Source organism: Chiloscyllium punctatum, chromosome 36 (assembly GCF_047496795.1).
Source record: "Chiloscyllium punctatum isolate Juve2018m chromosome 36, sChiPun1.3, whole genome shotgun sequence".
Taxonomy (NCBI): domain Eukaryota; kingdom Metazoa; phylum Chordata; class Chondrichthyes; order Orectolobiformes; family Hemiscylliidae; genus Chiloscyllium; species Chiloscyllium punctatum.
In genome coordinates, this window is record NC_092774.1 from 38,722,637 (window position 1) to 38,749,084 (window position 26,448).

The 26,448-nt window shown below is 46.5% G+C and overlaps 3 non-coding genes across 3 annotated transcripts; all 3 read right to left on the reverse strand.

Moving 5' to 3' along the window:
• Positions 1 to 978: 978 nt before the first annotated feature.
• trnak-uuu (transfer RNA lysine (anticodon UUU)) lies at positions 979 to 1,050 on the reverse strand. Its single transcript has one exon. It is a non-coding gene; the product is annotated as a tRNA-Lys (tRNA).
• A 2,500-nt stretch (positions 1,051 to 3,550) lies between these two features.
• trnan-guu (transfer RNA asparagine (anticodon GUU)) lies at positions 3,551 to 3,624 on the reverse strand. Its single transcript has one exon. It is a non-coding gene; the product is annotated as a tRNA-Asn (tRNA).
• A 20,814-nt stretch (positions 3,625 to 24,438) lies between these two features.
• On the reverse strand, positions 24,439 to 24,512 carry trnan-guu (transfer RNA asparagine (anticodon GUU)). Its single transcript has one exon. It is a non-coding gene; the product is annotated as a tRNA-Asn (tRNA).
• Positions 24,513 to 26,448: the final 1,936 nt, after the last annotated feature.

Below are 26,448 nucleotides of genomic sequence, written 5' to 3' on the forward strand. Positions count from 1 at the left end.
ATTCTCCTTAAATACACTATATACGTATTTCTCTTGTGGTCTTCGTAGTTTCTCTGTGCTGCAGTGTGTCGTGGCTCGTTGAAATAATGTCCTGATGCAGCTTTGTTTGTGGATGTTGGGATGATTGCTTCTGTGGTTAAGTATTTGGTTTGTGTGTTTTGTTTTTTTGTAGATGCTAGTTTGAAGTTCCCCATTGACTGTTCGCTCTACTGTGACATCTAAGAATGCAGTTTATTGTTGTTCTCCTCTTTTTCAAACTAGGAGCCCTCCTCAGGCCATAGTCTCACGACTTGGAACACCAATGTACAGACTAGTCAAAGGCCTCCACTGAGGACTAAAACACCAAGTCGAAGATTCATGCCACTCCATTTACTCCATCCAAGAATTCCTGAACACCAAAGACACGAAGATAGAAGAGGATGGAATAATGTTGTCCTTTGACATAACAGCCCTGTTCACATCCATTAACATCAACGTGGCCAAAGAAAACTGAAGACACTACTCGAAGAACTAAAGACGAAAACACAGAACCAACTTCAGCAGCAAAGATAACACTGTCAACCTCGTGGAACTGTGCCTTACCACCCACTTCATATTCAGTAACAAGCCCTACAAACAAATCAACGAAACGCCCATGAAACACTTCTGTCATCAAAAAATGAAACAAATTAGAGGAAACCGACAACACCACCAACAATCTCCTTACTGGCATAAAATTCACAAAAGAGGAGAACAATAACAAAGTGCCATTTCTGGATGTCACAGTAGACCGAACAATCAATGATAAATTCAAAACAGCCTCTACAGGAAAACAGCGCACGCGAACCAAGTACTTAGCTACAGAAGTAATTTTCCCTCCACATACAAACAAATCTGAACGAGGGCACTATTTCAACGAAACACGACGCAGTGCAGCACCCAGGAACTGCACAGCGCTTTTAGGGAGAATGGATAGCCAAGCAACACACTGAAAATTGCTTCCCTGACCGGGAATTGAACTCGGGCCGCGGCGGTAAAAGCGCCGAATCCTAACCACTAGACCACCAGGGAGACAGAGGCAAAGGTTGACAGCTCTCCTGAAAATTGCTTCCCTGCCCGGAAGGCGAATCCGGGTCATGAAGTTGGAAGGCTAACACCAATGTCATTTCGTGTATCCATTGCTCCTGATGCGGTCTCTTCTACATTGGGGAGACTGGAGCCCCGCCGCAGAGTCAAGTCACAGCGTTTGAGGGAACATCTCCAGGACATCCGCAACAATCAACCCCAGCGCCCTGTGGCCCAACATTTCAACCTCCCCTCCCACTCTGCCGGGGACATGCATGTCCTGGGCCTCCTCCATCGCCGCTCCCTCCCCACCCGATGCCTGGAGGAAGAACGTCCCAACTTCTGCCTCGGATACATTCATCCCCAGAGCATCAATGTGGTCTGCACCAGTTTCCTCATTTCCCCTCCCCCCACCTTACTTCAGTTCCAACCTTCCAGCTAAGCGCTGTCCTCATGACCTGTCCTCCCTGCCAATCTCCCTCCCCACCTATCCGCTCCACCCCCCTCTCTGATCTGTCACCTCCAACCCCACCCCCATTCACCTATTGTACTTTTTGCTACCTTTGGCCCAGCACACCCCACCCCCAATTTATCTCTCCACCCTGGAGGTGTCCTGCCTCTATTCCTGATGAAGGGCTTTTGCCCGAAACATCGACTTTCCTGCTCCTCGGAAGCTGTCTGACCTGCTGTGCTTTTCCAGCACCACTCTGATCTAAACTCTGGTTTCCAGCATCTGCAGTCCTCACTTTTGCCTACCCAATAAACCCAGTGTGCCGATTTCACATCAACAAACTGACACAAGTAGACACAACGTCTGCAGAAACCCTAGCCACATTACTTTACATTAAAGACATCTGGGAAATGATGTCCAGACAACTCAACCCTCTCAGCATCATGGTAGCCCACAAACCGCCCAACACAGTTAAACAGCCTCTAATGAACCTGAAATACCCGATACAAACAAGCAGCAAACGAATGTTATTTACAAAATACCATACAAGGAAATATATACATGAACTCTGCCGCACAGTTCTCTGTAGCAAGAAATGCTATGATGAGAAAAGGAAGATTTTTTTTAGCCAAAACGAATCGGCACTGACTGGACAGCCATTTAAAATCAACGCTGTCAGCCCAGGATGGAAGACCCGAAGGGATGTACAGTTTTCTTATTTCCTGAAGATTTATAAAGCTGAGACTGGGTTTTGGAGTTTGTTCCCTTTCCACTCCCAAGAGCAGCAGTGTTGGGGCGGTGAGTTGGGGAAAGTGAAATGTGCCCATGAGCAGCGTGTGGGACTTTTTCAGCTTCCCCTCCTCTGACAGCGCTGTGACTTGACTCTGATGTTCTCAGGGACACTTACTGACGCGACACAGTGAAAAGAGTCTCATTCCCGCAGATCAGGAATTCAAACCGTATGCCGGCTTCAGGACAATGAGAAAGATTAATAGGGGTATGTGAAGAAGCTGTGAGCTGTCTTTCAAACAGGTAGGTGGAGTCAGATGCGTCATCCATTGCGCCCCCGGCACTGTGCGGACCTGACGCCGCCATGCTGCAGAGTTCTGACGTTAACACGGACATGCGCAGCAATGGGAACATTCACAAGAGGAACAGCCAAAGATAATCACCGTCACTGCTTCCCTTCCATAATCCCAACTTTGTGAAGCAATATCTTTCACTGGCAAATAAAACACCTTTGTCCTCAGGTGCCTGCTTAACTTCGATTACGACTTCACGCCCCTCACTGTTCGATCTCATTTCTAAACTCTTGGCTCATCGCCTCAATAGCAGCTCTGTGGGTCTCTGCTTGTTCCACCCTGACAGGCAGTGGGCTACAGATTCCCGAGCAGTCCCAGTGTAACTGAAATGCTTCAACCCCTCCAATGATTTGCATCTTTAAAAAAACCGTGGAGCAATCTCCCTTTCTTTTTGACGTCGTTTCTCAACTGTAGTCGGCAGGGTTCACACCTGCGTGGGGAAACCGCAATGGATTTCATGTCCATCGCATTCACCACTCGGCCCACCAATACAGAACCACACTGACAGCTTCATTTCCCAGGACTCTCTGCCTGTGGAGCTGAGAAAGTGTGAATCCTTGCAGAGTTTGTTTGAATTCAATCACTTCTCAGGTTTCGAAAGGGTTAAATATCTGCAAATGGCGAGTCTGCGTGTTTCATCCCGGTAGATGAAATGGACGTTCAGTTAAAAACAAAAACAGAAATTGCAGGTCAGGCAGCATCTGTGGAAAGAGAATCAGAGACAACATTTCAGAACTCGTTTTTTGCCTCATCCAGGTCCAGCCAAACCTGCTGAGTTTCTCCAGCAGTTTCGCTTTCTGTCTCGGATTCTCAGCATCCGCAGTCATTTATGTTAGAAATTCAATCAATTCAGAAACCCCTTTGTGCTGCCTCAGTGGAATAGATTTCCGTTTGGGAAACATTTTCCTGACACCATTAAAAACATGCACTTTCGCAGGCAAGAAAGCGGTAGGAGCGAGAACAAGGAACACGCCGTCTCTGGGTGGTCTCGAACCACCAACCTTTCGGTTAACAGCCGAACGCGCTGACCAATTGCGCCACAGAGACAGGTGCAAGAGCTGCTTGCACAGTGTCTTTGAGGAACCTACTAATCAATTCATAATTCAACCCGCCCCGCCCAAAATTACCATTGTCTTCTTTCAGTTTTACTTTCCATAATAAAGCCTTGGACATTCATTCTGGAGACATGGGGACAGCCTGATCCCACCATCTGCAGGTACGTCCATGTCACGAGGAACGAGCTCTCCACCACCGGGGCCATCGCCCTCCGAGCCTTTCAGTGTTTTGCCTCTTCCTGAATTTTCTCATTGGCGCCGAGCCGAGAAGGGGTTTGAATTCCTGATGTGCAGAGAATTCTTTCAATGTCTCGGGTCAGTTCAGGTCCCGAGAATATCAGAGTCAATCAGCCTCTTAAACAAGGGGATGGTGTCTGGACTGTCTCTGCTCAGTCCGTCAGTTCATCCTTCATTCTCCTCTAATTCCACTTCCCAAAGAGTTTCGAAAGATTCACAAAGCTGGAGACTGGGATTTGTGTTTTACTTCCTGAACATTTTTCCACCTGCTAACTGACGATATTTTGACAAAACCTCTTCCCCATTGTAACATTTGCATCATGTCCAGGGATGAGCAATTTCCAATCCCAAGTTTGGGAATGTTCTCTTTGGAGCAAAGAAGGTTAACTGGAGATTTCCAGGGGCTGTTGGCAATGATGGGAGAAGACGTGGTGTGAATGGGCAGGTTAATGATCAGAAGAACCTATTGCCACTGACTAGGGTCTGTTACCAGAGGACAGGGATTGAAGTTCTTTCATGGAAAGCAGCATTTGTGTCGAACAAACACAGCGAATACTGCAGAAAGCCAACGGGTCGAGCAGCATCCGTGGAAAGGGAAACAGAGCCGACGTTTTGAGTGTGCTACGGTTTTTGTTCAGAACTCAGTCTTTTACCTCTTCCCGAAGTTGGTCCAGGTCTGTGTCTCAATTGGCAAACACATGGCAAGTGCAGTTCCGCAATGTGAAGTTCTAGCCTTTGCTGTTTAAAAAAAGCAGTGCATTGTTAAAATGATTATATATTGGAATGTGGAGAAAGTGAGGACTAGAGGTGAAAGTCGAAAAATGTGGCACTGGAAAAGCACAACAGGTCAGGCAGCATCTGAGGAACAGGACAGGGAACGTTTCGGGCACAGGCCCTTCATCAGGAATGATGTATGGATGTACTAAGGGGTCTCAGAGTCCCTCCACACCAGTCAATGCCAGCTGTCGGGCAGATGCAGCAGGCAATGAGCAAGGCAAGTGGTATATTACCAAGAGGAATTGAGTTCAGAAGTGGGGTCATTGAACATATTCAAGGCTAAGTTCATCTGAGTTTTGAACACCAAAGAAATGGATGCTTATCGGGGGAGGTAAGAAAATGCTTTTAAGACCAGTACAGATCAGTCACAGAGTCAGACAGTACTGAACAGACCCTTCATCCAACGAGTCCATGCTGAGTATGTTCTCAAACTAAACTCGTCCCACCTACCAGTGTTTGACCCATAACCCTTCCAACCTTTCGTATTCATGTACTTATCCAAATGTCTTTTGAACGTCGTAACTGTACGTATATAAAATCATGAGGGGCATGGATAGGATTAATAAAGAAAGTCGTTTTATGGGGTGGGGGTGTCCAGAAGGAGAGGGCATGGGTTTCGCGTTATAGGGGAAAGATACAAAAGAGATCTAAGGGGCAACTTTTTGACGCAGAGAATGGTACGTTTATTGAATGATCTGCCAGAGGAAGTGTTGAAGGCTAGTACGATTGCAACATTTAAAAGGCATTTGGGTAGGTGTATGAATAGGAAGGGTTTGGAGGGATATGGGGCCGTGTGCTGTCAGGTGGGACGAGATTGGGTTGTGATAGTTGGTCAGCATGGACAAGTTGGACCAAACAGTCTGTTTCTATGCTGTACATCTCTACCTCAATGTTCAACATACGCAGTGACCTGGCCTCCACAGTTTTCTGTGACAATGAATTCCATCGATTCACCACTCTCTGGCTAAAGAAGTTTCTCCTAATCTCCATTCTCCCTTTATGCTAAGGCTATGCCCATGGGTATTAGTCTCTCCTCCCAATGAAAACATCTTCCCAATGTCCACTCTGTCCAGGCCGTTCAATGTTCTGTACGTTTCAGTTAGATCTCCCTTGAATGTGGGCCTGTTAATCAGCATGAATCAAACCCTTCAGATTGAGGACATCCGTGATTAGACTCAACAAAGTGAGAATGGAGGGTGAGAGTGTGGGATGGAGATTTTCAGCTTTTAGGGAGTAAGGTAGGAAAGAAAGTTTAATATAAATTATAATTGATCAGATGAGCCAATGGGCCAAGGAGTAGTGGATGGAGTTTAATTTAGACAAATATGAGCTGTTGTATTTTGATGAGGCAACTCAGGGCAGGACCTCTGCGGTTAATGGTAAATTAATGGAATTCTGTGCTCAAAGAAGCAGTAGAGGCAGCTTCATTAAGACACTGTTGGATGGGTTTTTTTTTGCGGAATTAAGGGAAGTTGGGATAATGCAATTAGGAGGAGCTGAGACTATTGATCGATCCGCCATGATTGTAATGAATGGCGGAGCAGGGTCGATGGGCCAAATGGCCTACTCCTTCTATTACTTTGAAACGATAACCCTGCGTTTCCCATGGTCAACCCACCTAACCTGCACATCCCTGGACACTAGGCAATTTAGCATAGCCAATCGAAATCAAGAGCAGTGAGCAATGTAGTGATGTGGAAACCAAACACCAGAGAATGAGAGAAAGGGACAAGGAGAATAAATGTACTAGCAATCAAAACTGGATTCTCACCATCACAAAAAAAATAAAACTAAAAGCTGCATTGTAAAAAAAGCGAATTAATTGACTGCACACATTGAAGAGAATAATTATGATCTGAGACTCCTTACAGAGATATGGCTTCAGAATGACAAGGATTGGATCCAGAATATTGAGCGGAGATGTGGCATTCAAGTCGAGTGAGAGGCTCAGTAAAGGTAGAGGGTGGGCACTGCTAATCAAAGCACTGATAACATGGTAGTCTGGTGTCAGCTCGGATTTCAGGTCCTGATTTCCCTGTCCTCTGATCTCCCTGTTCCCACAGAGTTAAATGTTGTCTGTTCTCAGCTCTGCTCGATTTCTGTTGAAGCTTTGACCCCCTTTTACACCTTCTGGAGCAACAAAATATTCTGAGCCTCCTGGAAATGACACCTTATCGATACCTCTCCTGTTTTTAAAAATCTCGATAAAGTTATCTGTCAACTTGCTCGGCTCTGTTGGAAAAATGTCCCAGCTTCTTCTTAATTCAAACCCTCCATTCCCAGCAACACGCTGGCAAAGTAAGGAATAGGGAATTGCATCAAATCACATAAATGTACTGTCTGAAATAATCTAGCTGTGCTCTGGCCTGAGATATTGAGAGTCCCTGGTGTAAGTAATTACGAATGCAATAATTTTGGTCACAGAATTGAACAATCATTTTGCAACAAAGGGGTCTACTTTGATAAGGAGGTTTGGTCATTTCTAGGGTAAGTGAACAGTTTGTAGATCAGGGAGATGAAGTTCCAGACACTTGTGAAGGGCTAGAATTGAATTTGATAAATAAGACAAAGAACTGTGGATGCTGGAAATCTGAAACAAAAACTGAGAACACTGGAAAAACTCAGCAGGACTGGAAGCATCTGTGGAGAGAAAGCAGAGTTAAAATTTCGAGTCCAACAACTCCTCTTCAGGATTCTGAAATAGTTAAAGCCTGGCAGTAAGTTCAGGTAACCTTTACTGCGACCCAACTTTGTTACAGCTTCAGATCTCCACATCACAAGGCGTACAAAAAGTAGCTTTTTTTAAAAAAAACCACCTCAAGCTCAAAGTGCGCACACTCACCCCCTACTGCCCCCACCACACTTTCTTTATTATTGGTTCGTTGAGTTGCCCCTTTGTTACTGGATCCTTCGTACAGCCGGGTAAAGCATGCAGCTGGGACGACTGAGTGAATCCTTTCGCGCAACGGCAGTTTCCATCACTGAAAAGGACATGACTGAATCAGATGGGTTTTTGCCCTCTAAAAACGGTTTCATCCTTAGATTCTGAAGTCCAGATTACTGACCGAATCCCAATTCTGCCATCTGCCGCGACGGGATTCGAACCTGAGAGTCCCCAGAGCTGGGTTGTTAGCGGCGCTCGGCCATCGCTCCTTCCATCCCCCTGCAATGGCACGTGAACGCGCTGGTGCCTCCACAGGTGGGAGGAGCAGGTGAAGCCCTTTTGGAACTGACAGCAGGTGAACGGCCTCTCTCCGGTGTGGACCCACTGGTGGGTCAGCAGTGCAGCTGACTGAGTGAACCCCCTCCCGTACATGGGGCACGTGAATGGCTTCTCTCACTTGTGGATACACTGGTGCGTCTCCAGATGGCTGATCCGACTGAAACCCTTCCTGCACACCGAGCAGGTGAATGGCCTCTCCCCGCTGTGAATACGTCTGTGGGTTTCCAACACGGATGGGGAAGGGAATCCTTTCCCTCAGTCCCCACATTTCCACAGTTTCCCCATTGGGGGAGCTTTCCATGTGTTGGTCTGGGTTTGAAATTACAATCAGAACGGGGACATAGTCTATCCCCACCGTCAGGGATGAGACTTTGATTCCCCAAAGCTGAGTAAATGGTATGAAGCACTTTTCACTGTCAGCGCACTGAATCTCCCTCACTCTGTGTCTCAGTATTCTTCCTGCCACACCAGTGTCCAAAATCTCTCAAGCAAACAAAAGCAACCATGTCTTCTTAATTGGAATGGCTGCTGATATTCAAGTCCCAATGAATCAAGTGGCTCTGTCAGAAGTTGATGTATCATTTGTTTTCAGATTTCTTTCGGCACGTCTTCCTGCAAAAAAAAGTCACAAAATAAGTGATCATTGTCAGTACACTGAAACGAACATTACATAGGTGGCAGTTCGTGTAGTTTGCCAGATGCCTGCTGATCACATAATACCTAGCACACAGCAACCTGAAATCCCTCATGCAGCCAGATAGGCTCAGGTGTGTTTAGAGGAAAACTTCATTCAAATCTAATCTAATCTTAAACTAAATACGTGTACATATATATATCAATATGACAATCCTTTCAATGCGGCTCAGTTCCATGTGAAACTACACTTTTAATTGTGAACATGAGGAAAAAAGCAATCATTTTCCAGGGTGCAAACTGCATATGTGACAAACTGAGGGAATACACAAGGAAAATACCTAAAAGGGAGATAGAAAGTATTTGAGCACCTTTACAGAATCTGCTCCATCTCTGGATTCACTCCAGTTGCTCCAAGTAAACCTCCCTGGAGGGTCAAGCAACCCTGCATCGGGAAGCACTGGGATGGTCAACTACGACGAGTTTACATGGAGAACACATCTCCACATTAAACAGCCTCGAGGCAAACTTCCCTTCCTTCCACTTAAAGTTCAAGACCCCTCAAAGCGAAATTCCCCAGGTAAGTTTGGAAGATTTCTTCCAGGTGTTCACTAATCATTTCTATGAGCACTTTGTTAAAGTTTGAATATAGCGAGTTTTGAAAATTAGTGATTCTGAGCGAAATCACAGTTCGAAAAACAGAATGTGGGAATTTAGACAGAGTTTGTTTTTGCACATCGACGATATGTCGGCACAACAGCATATGACACGACAGCAGAGAAGATCTTTTGACGTCATTCTCAAACGTGCCTGACACACACCAGATGAAAAGCTAAATACTTCTCTGGAAATACAGCCGAGCAATGCAGGAGAATGGCACAACGCGTGCTTATTGGGATCATAACCCAAACGAGAGACCATTCTCTCCTATTCATTCAACGTCGTCTTTAGCAGCTTTCCCGTATAACAGCGCTCTGTTCTGCACCTTGCCTTCTCATCTGCTTCCCAAAAAAGCTTCGACATAAATATTTCACAATGATATACTGGCCCAATGTGCACAGTTGAGGTGAAAACCTCTGAGGGGTCTCCTGTTCTCTGTATCCTATGTTGAGGAGGGCAATGCTTGTCACTGGCCACTCGGGTGTCAGAGAAAAGTTTCGAAACAGTGGAGGGAGCCTGGTTCCGGGGGACGGGACAAACAGCAGCAGGGAGACAGAATGAGAAGCAGCTGTTCTGGAAACTCTTCGTCACTTGCAATTCTTCGAGCAATGTCAAATGTATTTCACACTAAGCAAGTCTCAGCTGGCTCAAGAGGTGTGTGGTGGGGAAATAGCCGCTCTTTGGTTTGTTGGTCTAGGGGCATGATTCTCAGGGAGAGTCTTTAACTGTACAGACTTGTGCGCAGTCCTAGATTCAACTCCCAAAACAGGCTGCGTCTCATAACTTGATTTGTGCAAAAATGGCCCATTAATTTTCTCAAAAAGCACCTTCGTGAAACGAGGTTGGGCTCCCTGGAGGACCAATGGGACAGAAAACAGGGAAGTGAAATGTTTGGAGATAGCGTTGAATAGGTTGACGTGAGTGGTGCGGTGTTTGAGGGATGTCAGCGATGAGGGTCGATTGGAAATTTGGGACAGCTCTCTTAGGAGTACAGAAGTTTGAAATCTGACACGATTGAAGCTTTTCAAGTCATGCAAAGTCTAGACAGAGTAAGTAATGTAGTCAAAATGTTCCCACGCCTGAAAGGATCGGCAACGATTCGGCAGAGTTTTAAAGTCATGAGGAAAAGAACCAAAAGTGACATGAGGAAGAATGCTTTCGTACAGGGAGTGGTTGGGGTCAGTAAATCCCTAACTGACACTGACAAAGAGGCAGATTTATTAGACGCAAACGGGAATTCGGTGATCATGTTTAAAGTAACAATGTGCAGAATTACATGGAGAAGGCAAGAGAGACGAATACGAATAGAGACCCACGTTTACTTTCGGTGTCGACCCAGCAGAACGAAGGTGGGCCGCATGACGTCTATTCAGAGTGAAATCAAAGGAGAATGAGGGGAGTTAGAAATAGTTTATATTGACACAGTCTCCATATGTCTGCGGAACACCATATAAGATGACAGCAGTGGAGATCTTTGACATCAGTCTCTAACGTGCATACCACGCGCCTGACGAAAGGCTGAAAGGACCGGTGGCAACGGCTTAGGCGAGTAGGAGCAGAGTGGTGCAGCGGGAAGCGTGCTGGGCCCATAACCTAGAGGTCGATGGATCGGAGCTGTCCTCTCTTATCGTTCAGTGCCTCCTTGAGCGACTTTCATTGGTGGTGGCACTTTGTTCAGCATCTTGCCTTTCAAACGACTTCCGGAGTGTCTAAATATCTTTTACGGCGCTTTGTTCTTTTCCTTGCCATGTCGTTTGCTTCCCAAAACTTCGGGTATCTGAGCTCAATATCGATGCACAGGTCAAATTTACACAGTTGCGCTGGCACCCTTGTGGAGATCTGAGATGTCTTGTCCTGTTCTCCGTCGCTGTGGCCTGATCTCGTGTGAAAACTCTTATCTCAGATGGCAATGAACCGGTGAAGTTGAAACACATGACTTGCTGTTTTAATCCATTTCGTGCAGTAAAGAAACGAACGTCCGTGTAATAAATGACTTTCTACAGGATTGCTGTGTGAGGACAAATTCTGAACACCAAGCAGGCTGCACAAAAATGCACTCATATCAATTTACCTGAGGGAAGAGTCTCCGGAGTCCGTTTCTCTCTGTCCCGACAGCACATCATCTTTCTGTCTCTCCGTTAACAAGACCTTTGGATCAAGTTCAAAGTTGCCCATTTCCTACACATGACTGTAACTGACTTCTCCTGCCTCACGTAATAGTGTGAGAGAGCAGAAGAGTGAATGGGCTCTGCCTTCCACCAGCACAGCTTTTAAGTAGAAACGAAATGGTTCAATTATCCAACAGTGGAGAGAGCCCGGTTCCTGGGGACAGTACAAACAGCAGCGTCCTGGGAGCAGGGAGACAGATTGAGAAGCAGATGTTCTTGAAACTCTTCCCTGCTTGCAATTCTGGGAGCAATGTACAATGAATTTCGTACTGAGCAAGTCTCAGCTGCTTCAGGAGGTGACTGCACGCATGGCTGGTGGCTCGTTAGTCTGGGATGTGATTCGAGCTTTGGGTCTTCGAGCATATGCAGCCGTGTGAGAGTTCCCGGGTTCCAATCCCAGGCGAACCAACATTCCTCAAATTGATATGAGCAAAAATGCCCGATCAATTTTGTCAATTAAAGCCGCTTCGTTAAATAAGATCGGATTGCCTGAATTAGGGACGGCGCAGAGCTGCCAATGCAGTGAACACGGCGAAGGGAAACACGTGGTGAAAGTGAGAACAAGTATTGCAGATTTTTCGCCCGCGCAATCCGAGTCTGAATGAATCCTCCACCTGTATTACGCTCAATTCTGAGGGGGATACTTCAGGATGCGGGGAAGTAAAGTGATTGCAGACGGCGCTGAACAGGTTAACGTGAATGGTACCGTCCTGAGGAATGTCAGCAATGAAGGGAGATTGGAAAGTTTGGGGCAGCTCTCTTTGGTGAACAGAAGGCTGAAACCTGGTCTGATTGAAGTTTTCCACGTCATGAGGGTTTTAGACAGAGGAAATAATGCAGTGAAAATGCTCCCAGGCCTGAAAGGATCGAGAACGATTTGGTAGAGATTTAAGGTCATCAGGAAAATAAGTAAAAGTGACATTAGGAAGACCGTTTTCGCACAGGGAGTGGGGTCAGTAGGTCGCTGTCTGACAGTGAGAAAGAGGCAGATTCAATGGACACAAAAGGGAATTCGGTGGGCATGTTCAATGTAACAATGTGCAGATTTACAGGGAGAAGGCAACAGAATGAGACACTTATTTACATATTGTGTTGAGCCAGCAGAGCTAAGGTGGGCTGCATGGCCTCAGTCTGCGCTGTCACACATTTTGTGATTCTCAGTGAAATCAGAGTTGGACCAACAGAACGTAGGAAAATTGACAACGGATATATTCTGCCCAACAGGATACTCCATCACAGCAATGAAGGTGTTTTGACATCATTCTCGAAGGTACATGACGCAATGCAGATTCAAAACCGAGTATTCCTTTGAATCACGGAGTAATTTGTTTACAGTTATTCAGTTGAGGTGAGCGGAGTTGCGCATTGGGAGCCACTCCAGTTGATAGGTCGAAGCCGTTTTCTCCTGTGTGATAGTCCCACCAACACTCCAATTTGCTGTGCTTCCAGTCAGTAGATGCAGATTTCTATCCCATACTGATACACAGGCCACGATGACCCAGCTGTGGTGACAATTTTGTGAAGGTCTGAGTGCTCTTCTCTTGTTCTCTTTCTGGCTGCTATGCTCCGAATCATCAAACCTCTCTTCTCCGAGATAGGAATAAACTGGTGAAGGTGAAACACATCAGTTGCGGAGTGTCCCATGCGCAGGAGGCCCTGCAGTAATTCCCCACGCTGTTTCACACCGCAGCATCCTCTCGGTAAATTACGCTTGGCAAAAAAAATCGATTGAACCAAATCAGTGTCCGACACTGGATTTTACTGACACCGTTTATAAAATTCAGGCTCACCGTTAATGTGGGGAGGGGCCGTCAGACTAGGGTTTCTGCTCCTTCTGATGAATAAAGATAATTTGAACTGTGTCCAGTGAGAGGAAAGGATTTGCTGTTGGTGGGACACATTTCTATCTGAACTCGCTGTCACTCTCCTGATAGATTGAAACATAAAGACGGGAGTCTCTGGATTATGTTGTAAGAATATGGTATTATGTTATTCACACCGCGGCGTCACCAACTGAACGAAGCGGCTGCCAGAGGGAGACGGCTGTGCTTAAACCCCGTGATGAACTGGGGGAGATGAGCATTTAGCCCAACAACGACGTCAGTGAATCTGACGTGATTCAAACACGCCATCTTCCGATCTGGAGTCAGACACGCTACCTTTCCACTACACGGTCACGGATGGCTCCTTCCCTCTATTCATACTTCAGGGAAGTGATCGCACTGCAATGATTTCACATTATGAGTAACAACGAAGATCAATAGTTCATGTCTGTTCTGTCTCTCCCCCCTCTCCTTCTGTCTCCCGAAACAATTGCCAACTCTACCTCAATAAAAAGTTGAAAGAACTGTGGATGCTGTATATCAGAAACAAAAAAGACAGGAGTTGCCGGTGACCCTTCCACAGAACAGATGGTGATTGGGAAAACGTTGGTTTATATGCAGGAGATATTGTGGGAGGAAGGCGGATGCAGTAAATGACAGATCAGGACAGACCCCAAAGCGAGGGAAGAATTGTTGGACAGGAAAGGGAGTTGATAACGATCCGTGTGGGAGGGTGAATGGTGACTGTTCGTGGCTCAGATTACATAGTGTGCAATGACAGACTGCGTGATAACAAGTCTTGGTGTGTATGGTCGGGACGAGGATACTATGGATTTCAGGCCCTAGAATTATTGAATTCGATATTGGGACCGGAGGGATGTATGGTCCCCAAGTGAAATATTCGGTGTTCTTCGTTCTGCTGGTGCTGAGCTTCACTGGAACACGACAGCAAACCTGAGACAGAGATGTTGGCCAGGGAACAGGATGGGGTGTGGAATTGGCAGGCAACTGGAAGCTCAGGGTCTTTTTGCGGTGGGAACGTAGATGTTCTGTGCAGCAGTTACCCAGTTTTTGTTTCGTTTTCACCAATGTAGAAGATGGCCACATTGTGAGCAGCAAATGCAGTAGACTGGGTTGTGGGAAGAGCAGGTTAAGTACCGCTTCACCTGGAAGGTAAGTTTGGCCCTTGGATAGTGAGGAGGGAGCAGGTAAATGGGCGAGTGTCACACATTCGGCAGTTGCAAGGTAAAGTGCCGTTGGACTATTGGGGTGGGAATGGGGTTAGGGTTGATTGGAATGAAGGAAGAGTTGACCCAAGTTATAACTTCTGCCCATTTACTTATCCGCCATAGAGAGAAATTTTTTAAGTGTGCACAAGGAAATTTTCTAATTCACAATGAGGATGTACATACTGGCGAGGGTGCAAAATCTAAGGGCCAGCAACCATAATTCTATTAACATTACAATCGTGATTCAAAATAATATATCAGATCTAAAAGTTGAAGTTCTAAATTGGAGGAAGACTCAGGTATGAGGCAAGGCCGTTCAAAAGCTGATTGGGGGCAGTTGTTTGCAGGTTAAAGGACTGCTGGAAAATGGGAAGCCTTCAAATATGAGATAACAAGAGTCCACACACAGTATATTCCTGTTCGGGTGAAAGGAAAGGCTGGTAGGTGTAGGGAATGCTGGTTGACCAGAGAAATTGAGATTTTGGTAAAGATAACGAAGGATTCATACGTCAGGTATCGACAGAGAGATCGAATGAATCCTGAGAGAATAAAGACAGTACAGCATACTTAAGAGAGAAATCATGAGGGATAAAAGGGGACATGAGATAGCTTTGGCAAATAGAGTTAAGGATAACCCAAAGGATTTTTTATAAATACGTTCAGGCCAAAAGTATAACAAGGGAGAGAATAGCGCCCCTCAAAGATCACCAAGGCAGCCTTTGTGTGGAGCTGCAGTCGATCGGATTGGGCGGGGAGGGGGGTGGGGGGATACTCAACGGATTTTGTGCATCAGTGTTTACTGTGGAGAAAGGCATGGAAGATATAGAATGTGAGAAAGTAGATGGTGACATGTTGAAAAAATTCCCATATTACAGATGAGAAATTGCTGGATATCTTGAAATGCATAGAAGTGGATAAATCCCAAGGACATGATCAGGAGTACCCTAGAACTCTGTGGGAAACTGGGGAAGTGATTGTTGGGCCTCTCACTGAGATATTTGTGTCATCAATAGTCACAGGTGAGGTTCCGGAAGGCTAGAGGGTGACTAACGTGGTGCCACTATTTAAGAAATGTGGTAAGGAAAAGCCAGGGAACTATAGACCAGTGAGACAGATATCCGTGACGGGCAAGTTTTTGGAGAGAATCCTGAGAGATAGGATTTACATGTATTTGGAAAGGCAAGAATTGATTAAGGATAGTCAACATGGCTTTATGCTTGGGAAATCATGTCTCACGAACATGATTGAGTTTTTTGAAGAAGTACAAAGTGGATTGATGAGGGCAGAGCGATGGACGTGATTTATATGGACTTCAGGAAGGCATTCATCAAGGTTCCACAAGGAACACTGGTGAGCAAGGTTAAATCTCATGGCATGCAGTGACAACTCGCCATTTGGATACAGAAATGGCTAGAAGGCAGAAGACAGAGGGTGGTGATGGAGGGTTGCTTTTCAGACTGAAGGCCTGTGACCAATGGTGTACCACAAGGATCGATGATGGGTCCGCTAGTTTTTGTCATTTATATAAATGATTTGTATGTAAACGGAGGAGTATAGTTAGTCAGTTTGTAGATGACACCAAAAGTGGAGGTGTTGTGGACAGCAAAGAAGGTTACCTCAGATTACAACGGGACCTTGATCAGATGGGCCAATGGGCTGAGAAGTGGCAGATGGAGGTTAATATAGATAAATATGAGGTGCTGCATTTTGGAAAAACAAATCAGAGCAGGACTTTTACACTTAATGGGAAGTTCCTTGGAAGTGTTGCTGAACAAAGAGACCTTGGAATTCAGGTTGATCGTTCCTTAAAAGTAAAGACGCAGGCAGATTGGGTAGTAAAGAAGGTGTTTGGTATGCTTTCCTTTGTTGGTCAGAGCATCGAGGATAGATGTTGGGACCTCATGTTGCCACTGTACAGAACATTGGTCAGGCCACGTTTGGAATATTGCATGTAGTTTTGATCTGCTTCCTATCGGAAAGATGTTGTGAAACTAGAAAAGGTGCAGAAAAGATTTACAAGGGTGTTGCCAGGGTTGGAGGGTTGAGCTATAGGGCGAGGCTGAATCCACTGTTTTCTCTGGAGCGTCGGAGGCTAAGGGGTGACCTTATAGAGGTTTATAAAATCATGAGGGATATGGATAGGGCAAATAGACAAGTTCTTTTCCCTGTGATGGGGGAGTCCAGAACTAGAGGGCATAGTTTTAGGAAGGGGAGGGGAAATATATAGAATGCACTTAAGAGGCAACCTTTTCCCGCAGAGGGTGATGCATGTACGGCATGAGCTGCTGGAGTAAGTGGTGGAGGCTGTATAATTACAGCATTTAAAATGCATCTGGATGTGTATAAAAATAGGAAATATTTATGGGGATTTGGGCCAAATGTTGGCAAATCGGACTTGATTAGGTTAGGATATCTGGGCTGCATGGACGAGTTGGACCGAAGGGTCTGTTTCCATGCTGTACATCTGTGTCACTCTGTGAGACTCCATGGGATTATTCAGGAGAAAGTGAGGACTTCAGATGCTGGAAATCAGAGCTGAAAATGTGTTTCTGGAAAAGCGCAGCAGGTCAGGCACCATCCAAGGAGCAGAAGAATCGACGTTTCGGGCATGAGCCCTTCTTCAGGAAGTTTTAGCTATAAACTATAAACATTCCCTCAGTTAAACATTGTGAAGTGTGAAGCCATTGTTTTAGTCCCGAAGTTCGACCTGAGCTCCCCCCTCCCCCATCCCAGTAACTCTGTTGACAGCCTTCGTGTCACATTTAAAACTAGGATCAATAGATTCGTGATCAGTTGGGGGATGAGCAGTTATAGGAAAAGGGCAGGAAAGTGCAAGTGGAGAATGTCAGATCAGCCACAATCCTATTGAATGGAGAAGCAGGCTCAAGGGGTTGAATGGCATTTTCCTGTTCCTATTTCTTATGGTTCCCGAGCCCTTACCTCTGAAACAGGGTCCTGGCTTCAGTGTGTGCCATTACTGAGAGTGCTGATGTTCCCTTGTGTAATATCAACAACTTAGCAGCTGCTGAAACCTCTTGCTCCTTTGTTACCTCTAAACACAATATGCCAATGTGTCCAGGGGAGGTGATGGCCGAATTTATTGTCACCAGACTATTCACCCAGGTAATGTCCTGCGGACCTGGGTTCAAAACCTACCACGGCAGATGGTGGAATCTGAATTCAATATAAAACTGGAATTAAGAGTCTAATGATGAAACTGTTGTGGTTTGTTGTAAAAACTTATCTGGTTTCCTTCTCTCCGAACCTGATCTGATCTGATCTACATGTGATTTCAGATCCACTGTCAGCTGGTTGAATCTTCACTGCCCTTTCAGTCAATTCTTAAAGCTCACCTTTTTTAACTATGATGTTGCCAGAATGATTTATAGACGGCATAGGCTGGGACTTTCTTTCACTGGAGTGGAGGAGGTTGAGGGTGGAGGTTATGGAGGTTTATGAAGTCATGAGGGATAAAGATAAGGTGAATAACCAGCGTCTTTTCCTGAAGGGTAGGGAGTTCAAAGTCTGGAAGTATATTTTTAAGATGAGAGGGAGAAGATTTAAAAAGGACGGAAGGGGGCAACGTTTTTTACATTGAAGGTGGTTCGTGTGTGGAATGAACTGTCAGAGAACGTGGTGGATGCAGGTCATGTTACAATGTTTAAAATTATTTGGATAAGTACATATGAGCCACACACAGGCAGGTGGGTCTAATCTTCCCCCAGATATTCAAAGGGACAGCCAGTCAGAGGGGGGCAGGGCCACGCCTATCGTTGTTGTGTGGCATGTGTGACAGCTGCAACAAGACGTCCCAAATCCTGTGCTCAATGCTCTGACCAATGAAAGCAAGCATTCCAAAAGCCCTCTTCACCACCCTGTCTACCCACGACTCCATTTTCTAGGTGCTAATAACCCGCAACCCTAGATCTCTCTCAGTTTTGGTCCCCTTGGTGTTCTGACTTCTGACTTCTTCAACTCTGGGTTTGTGTTGAACTTGAAGGGATACTTTGTCCAACTCAGCATGTTTAAACAGTATCTCTCAGAGGGATTCATCTGAAACTTTTCAGGAGGTGAGCTCAACAAGATTGAACTATTCAAAGTTACTTGGACTCTATTTTAAAGTTACATTATTACCAGTCGTCAGAGACACATACAGCATGGAAACAGACCCTTCGGTCCAACTTGTCCATGCTGACCTGATATCCTAAATTAATCTACTCCCATTTGACAGCACCTGACCCATATACTCTGGCAGCTCATTTCATATATATACCACTCGCTGCATGAAGAAGTTGCCCATTTAATATATTTGTCTCTTACCCTAAACCTCTGCCCTCTAGTTCTGGACTCCCCCATCCCAGGGAAAAGACTTTGTCTATTACCCTGTCCATGCCCGTCATGATTTTGTAACCTCTATTAGGTCACTTCTCTGCCTCTGATGATCCAGTGAAAACAGTCCCAGCCTATTCAGCCTCTCCCTGTAGCTCAAATCCTCCAAACCCCTGCAACATTCCCGTAAATCGTTTCTCACAGAGAAGTCAACGTTTCAGTCCTAAAGAAGGGTTAATACACAAAACCCTGACTACTCCATATCCTGGTGCTGCCTGGTTTGCTGTATTCTCCCAACCTCCTCCTTGCCTACTTCGGCGTGCAGTATGTAGTGGCTCAGTGGTTACCACTGCAGCCTCATAGTGCCAGGGACACAGGTTTGATTCCAGCCTTGCGTGACTGTCTGTGAGGAATTTGCACATTCTCCCAGTGTCTGCGTGGGTTTTCTCTGGGTGATTCTGTTTTCTTTAATAAACCAAAGATGTGCAGGTCTTGTGGATTTGCCATGCTTACTTGCCCGGAGAGGTAGGTACATTCGTCAGAGGGAAATGTGTTTGGATGGGTTACTCTTCCGAGGGTCGATGTGGACTTGTTGGGACAAATGGCCTGTTTCACACTGAAGCTAATCTCATCTGCGCTACATTTGTCACTAACGAATTACAGAGTAGACTCGCCAGGCCGAATGGCCTAACTTCTGCTCCGATGGTCTTACGGTCTTAGGTTTCTCTGGATCATTTCATTTGACAATGTGCAGTCCCGGGCTCAATGAGCAGCACTGTCCACTGAAAGCAAAGCTCATAGGATGGTTGAACTCCTACAATGTGGAAACAGGTCCTTCAGCCCAACACATCTGCACTGATCTTTCGAATAGTAATCCAGTCAGATCCATTTTCCTACCCTCCCTAAATTGCACACAGACCCCGACGGGTGGAATTATTCCTGGGTTCTTGGTGCCATGAGGCAGCAGTGCAATCCATGAGCCACCATGGGGTTGTGGTTGTGGGGTGTAGGGCAGGCAATTGAAGTCCAGCAGAAAACTAAAACAGCCCACCTCCTCTCCCACTGCACCCACTGTCAGGACTGGCAGGATGTTCAGTCCTGGGGGGTGACCCAAGGCAGCGTCGCGGGTGTGTTCTGATTGCTGGGAGCTTTGGTGCCCCTGCTGGTGCTTCCGCAAGTTGCAGGAAAATATGAACCTCTTCGCACAGTTGGGAGAGCTGAAGGGCCTCACCCCAGTGTGGACACACTGGTGCTTCAGCAGAGCGGAGGAATTCAGGGCGCACTCAGGGCAGCAGAACGGCCTCCCCCCTCCGCCACCACCTCCCGCCTCCACCACCCCGGGTGGATCAGCTGGTGCTTCAGCAGTGTGGAGGAGTGGGTAAAACCCTTCCCACACTCGGGGCAGGAGAACGGCTTCTCCCCGGTGTGGATGGACTAGTGTCTCAGCAGGGTTGAGGAACTGCTGAAGGCCTTCCTGCACTTAGGGCAACTGAACGACATCTCCCCGATGTGGACCCACGAGTGGGCCAGCAGGTCGGAAGAAAGATCAAAGCCCTCCCTGCACTCGGGGCAGAAGAACTGCCTCTCCTCATTGTGGACCCACTGGTATCTCAGCAGGTGGGAAGAACTGCTGAAGGCCATCTCGCACTTGGGGCAGGAGAACAGCCTTCCCCGGTGTGGACCAACTGGTGCGTCAGCAGGGCAGAGGAATCACTGAAGGCCTTCCCACACTCAGGGCAGCAGAAGGGCCTCTTCCCCTCTGTGGACCCATTGGTGCTTCAGAACCCTTTCAAATTTCACAATATCCTTCTGATAGGAGGGAGACCAGAATTACATACAATATCCCAAAAGTGGTCTAACCAATGTCCTGTACAGCCACAACATAACTTTCCAACTCCAACACTCAGTTAGAGGATTACGAAAGCTTTCAAAACCCACAAAAAACAAACAGGAAAGAATGGAGGGAAAAACCGGATTTTTGAGAGTCAGCTTGGAAGCATCAATGAGAAATCGGCAGACCTGGTTTATTGGGTACCTGTTCTCCTTAAATATACTATATACGTGTTTCTCTTGTGCTCTTCGTAATTTCTCTGTGCTGCAGTGTGTAGCGGCTCGTTGAAATAATGTCCTGTTGAATCTTCGTTTGTGGGTGTTGGGATGATTGCTTCTGTGGTTTAGTATTTGGTTTGTGTGTGTTGTTTTTCTGTCGACGCTTGTTTGAAGTTCCCCATTGACTGTTCGCTCGAATGTGACATCTAGAAATGGCACTGTGTTGATGTTCTCCTCCCCTTCAAACCAGGAGCCCCCCTCAGGCCCAAAGTCTCACCACTTGGTACACCAATATACAGACTCGTCAAAGGCCTCCACTGAAGACTAAAACATCAAGTCGAAGATTCACACCACTCCATTTCCTCCATCCAAGAATTCCTGAAAACCAAAGACACTAAGATTGAAGAGGATGTAATAATGATGTCCTTTGACATAACAGCCCTGTTCAATCTATTAACATCAACGTGGCCAAAGAAAACTGAAGACACTACTCGAACAACCAAAGACACAAACACAGCACCAACTTCATGAGCAAACATAGCACTGTCAACCTCGTGGAACTGTGCCTTACCACCCACTTCATATTCAGTAACAAGCCCTACAAACAAATCAACGAAACATCCATGAAACCACCAGTATCAGGATTCCTAGCAGAAGCAATAATGCAGAGACTCGAACAAACAGCCCTTCCAACGATCCAACCCAAACTTTGAGTCCGCTACAGCGATGACACTTTTGTCATCAGAAAATAAAACAATTTAAAGGAAACCTACAACACCGTCAACAATATCCTTACTGACATGAAATTCACAAAAGAGGCGAACAACAACAAAGTGCCATTTCTAGATGTCACAGTAGAGCAAACAGTCAATGTTAAATTCAAAACAGCGTCTACCGGAAAACAACGCACGCGAACCAAGAACTTAACTACAGAAGTAATCATCCCTACACATAAAAACAAAACTGAAGCAGGTCAGTATTTCAACGAGCCACTACACACTGCAGCACCCAGGAATTCCGAAGATCAATAAATCACTGTGCGGCTCATTTAAGAAGAACGGGCAACCTTCCAACGCCCTGAAAATTGCTTCCCTGACCGGGAATGGAACCCGGGCCGCGGCGGTGAGAGCGCCGAATCCTAACCACTAGACCACTACGGAGATGCGCCGAGACGCTGACAGCTCGACTGAAAATTTCTTCCCTGCCCGGAAATCGAATCCGGGCCACGGTTGTTCGAAGGCTTTCACCTGTGCATCCATCAATGTCATTTCTTGTATCAATTGCTCCCGATGCGGTCTCATCTACATTGGGGAGACTAGAGACTCCTCGCAGAGTCAAGTCACAGCGCTTGAAGGAACACCTTCAGGACGCCCGCACCAATCAAACCCATCGCCCTCTGGAACAACATTTCAAAACCGCTCCCAGTCTGCCGAGGACATGCAGGTCCTGGGCCTCCTCCATCGCCGCTCCCTCCCCACCCGATGCCTGGAGGATGAACGTCTTGCCTTCCGCCTCAGATAAATTCAACCACAGGCCATCAATGCGGACTTCGCCAGTTTCCTCATTTCCCCTCCTCCCACCTTACCTCAGTTCCAACCTTCCAACTCAGCGCTGTCCTCATGACCTGTCCGACCCGCCAATCTCTCTTCCCACCGACCCGCTCCACCCTCCTCTCTGACCTGTCACTTCCGTCCCCTCCGCCATTCACCTACTGTACTATTTGATACCTTCGGCCCAGCACCCTCCAATTTATCTTTCTACCCTGGAGGCGTCATGCCTTTATTCCTGATGAAGGGCTTTTGCCCGAAACGTCGATTTTCCTGCTCCTCGGAAGCTATCTGACCTGCTGTGCTTTTCCAGCACCACTCTGATCTAAACTCTGGTTTACAGCATCTGCAGTCCTCACTTTTGCCTACCCAATAAACTCAGTGTGCCAATTACACATCAACAAACTTACACAAGCAGACACAACGTCTGCAGAAGCCCTAGCCACATTACTTTACATTAAAGACATCTGGGAAATGATGTCCAGACAACTCAACCCTCTCAGCATAATGGTAGCCCACAATCCTACCAACAGACTGAAACAGCGGCGAATGAACCTGAAATACCCGATACAAACAACCAGCAAACGAATGTTATTTACAAAATATCATACAAGGAAATATATACATGAACTCTGCCGCACAGTTCTCTGTGGCAAGAAACGCTGGGATGAGAGAAGGAAGATTTTTTCAGCCAAAACGAATCGGCACTGACTGGACAGCCATTTAAAATCAACGCTGTCTGCCCAGGATGGAAGATCCGAAGGGATGTACCGTTTTCTTATTTCCTGAAGATTTACAAAGCTGAGACTGGGTTTTGGTGTTTGTTCGCTTTCCACTCCCGGGAGCCGCAGTGGTTGGGGCGGTGTGTTGGGGAAAGTGCAATGTGCCGGTGAGCAGCGTGAGGGGCTATTTCAGCTTCCCCTCCTCTGACAGCGCTGTGACTTGACTCTGATGTTCTCAGGGACACTGACTGACGCGAGACAGTGAAAGGAGTCTTGTTCCTGCAGATCGGGAATCAAACCGTATGCCGGCTTCAGGACAATGAGAAAGATTAATTGGTGTGTGTGAAGAAGCTGTGAGCTGCATTTCAAACAGGTAGGTGGAGTCAGATGCATCATCCATTGCGCCCCCGGTCCTGTGCTTTCCTGACGCCGCCATGCTGCAGAGTTCTGACGTTAACACGGACATGCGCAGCAATGGGAACATTCACAAGGTGAACAACCAAAGATAATCACCGTCACTGATTTCCTTCCACAGGCCCAACTTTGTGAAGCAGTATCTTTCACTGGCAAATAAAACACATTAATCCTCAGGTACCTGCTTCATTTCGATCACGGCTTCACGCCCCTCACTGTTCTAGTCTCATTTCCAAACTCTTGGCTCATCGCCTCAAAAGCAGCTCTGTGGGTATCTGCTTGTTCCACCCTGACAGGGAGTGGGCTACACGTTCCCGACCAGTCCCAATGTGATTGAAAGACTTCAACCGCTCCACTGATTTGCATTTTTAAAAAACCGTGGAGCAATCTCCCTTTCTTTTTGACGACAGTTCTCAACTGTAGTCGGCAGGGTTCACACCTGCGTGGGGGAACCGCAATGGATTTCATGTCCATCACATTCACCACTCGGCCCATCAATACAGAACCACACTGACAGCTTCATTTCCCAGGTCTCTCTGCTTGTGGAGCTGAGAAAGAGTGATTCATTGCAGAGTTTGTTTGAATCCAATCACTTCACAGGTTTCAAAAGGGTTAAATATCTGCAAATGGCGAGTCTGGATGTTTCATCCCAAAAGATGAAATGGACGTTCAGTTAAAAACAAGAACAGAAATTGCAGGAGCAACTCAGCAGATCAGGCATCATCCGTGAAAAGAGAATCAGAGACAACATTTCAGAATTCTTTTTTCCCTCATCCAGGTACAGCCAAACCTGCTGAGTTTTTCCAGCAGTTTCGCTTTCTGTCTCGCATTCTCAGCACCCGCAGTCCTTCACGTTAGAAATTCAATCAATTCAGAAACCTCTTTGTGCTTCCTCAGTGGAAAAGATTTCCGTTTGGGAAACATTTTCCTGAAACCATTAAAAACGTGCACTTTCGCAGCCAAGAAAGCGGTAGGAGCGAGAATAAGAAATACTCCGTCCCTGGGTGGTTTCGAACCACCAACCTTTCGGTTAACAGCCGAACGCGCTGACCAATTGCGCCACAGAGACAGGTCGGAGTTCCGGCCGCACAGTGTCTTTGAGGAAGCTACTATTCAATTCATAATTCAACCCGCCCCGCCCAAAATTGCCATTGTCTTCTATCAGTGTTACTTTTCCATAATAAAGCCTTGGACATTCAGTATGGAGACATGGGAACAGCCTGATCCCACCATCTGCAGGCACATCCATGTCACGAGGAACGAGCTCTCCTACACCGGGACCGTCGCCCTCCGAGCCTTTCAGTGTTTTGCCTCTTCCCGAATTTTCTCATTGGCCCCGAGCCGAGAAGGGGTTTGAATTCCTGATGTGAGAGAATTCTTTCAATGCCTCGGGTCAGTTCATGTCCCGAGAATATCAGAGTCAATCAGCCTCTTAAACAAAGGGACGGTGTCTGGACTATCTCTGCTCAGTCCGTCAGTTCATCCTTCATTCTCCTCTAATTCCACTTCCCAAAGAGTATCTAAAGATTCACAAAGCTGGAGACTGGGATTTATGTTTTACTTCCAGAACATTTTTCCACCTGCTAACTGACAATATTTTGCCAAAACCTCTTCCCCATTGTAACATTTGCATTATGTCCAGGGATGAGCAATTTCCATTTTGTGGAGACATTCCCAAGTTTGGGAATGTTCTCTTTGGAGCAAAGAAGGTTGACTGGAGATTTCCAGGGTTTTTTGTCAATGATGGGAGAAGACGTGGTGTTTTCGCTGCTCGTTGGATGCTGCCTGAACTGCTGTGCTCTTCCAGCACCACTAATCCAGTATTTGGTTTTCAGCATCTGCAGTCATTGTTTTTACCTTGTTGATTTTAACCCTACTGCGAATCCTCTTGCAAGGATGCCTGCCTTGAAGACGTTTTCCTCCTCTCTACAAGAATCTCAGGGAGTCCCTCTCCCACGGCAACTCCCAGGTCATTTCCTCTGCTCTGAAGCTCTTCAACCATGTTGTGAAACAAACTCGGTACCACATCCACATTTGCCTAGTTTCAAACTTCCAGCTCAGTTACTGTCTCCTTGACTTGTCCGACCTGCCTATCTTCTTTTCCACCTATCCACTCCACCATCTCCTCCTTGACCTATCACCTTCATCTCCTCCCCCACTCACCCATTGTACTCTATGCTACTCTCTCCCCACCCCCACCCTCCTCTAGCTTATCTCTCCATGCTTCAGGCTCACTGCCTTTATTCCTGATGAAGGGCTTTTGCCCGAAACGTCGATTTCGCTGCTCGTTGGATGCTGCCTGAACTGCTGTGCTCTTCCAGCACCACTAATCCAGTATTTGGTTTTCAGCATCTGCAGTCATCGTTTTTACCTTAATGATCAGAAGAACCTATTGCCACTGACTAGGGTCAGTTACCAGAGGACAGGGATTGCAGTTCTTTAATGGAAAGCAGCATTTGTGTAGAACAAACACAGCGAATACTGCAGAAAGCCAACGGGTCGAGTAGCATCAGTGGAAAGGTAAACAGAGCCGACGTTTTGAGTGTGCTACGGTTTTTGTTCAGAACTCAGTGTTTTGCCTCTTCCCGAAGTTGGTCCAGGTCTGTGTCTCAATTGACAAACACATGGCAAGTGCAGTGCTGCAATGTGAAGTTATAGCCTTTGCTGTTTAAAAAAAAGCAGTGCATTGTTGAAATGGTGACATATTGGAATGTGGAGAAAGTGAGGACTGGAGGTGAATATCGAAAAATGTGGCACTGGTCAGGCAGCATCTGAGGAGCAGGACAGGGAACGTTTCGGGCACGAGCCCTTCATCAGGAATGATGTATGGATGTACTAAGGGGTCTCAGAGTCCCTCCACACCAGTCAATGCCAGTTGTCGGGCAGATGCAGCAGGCAATGAGCGAGGCAAGTGATATATTACGAAGAGGAATTGAGTTCAGAAGTGGGGTCACTGAACATATTCAAGGCTAAGTTCATCTGAGTTTTGAACAACAAAGAAGTGG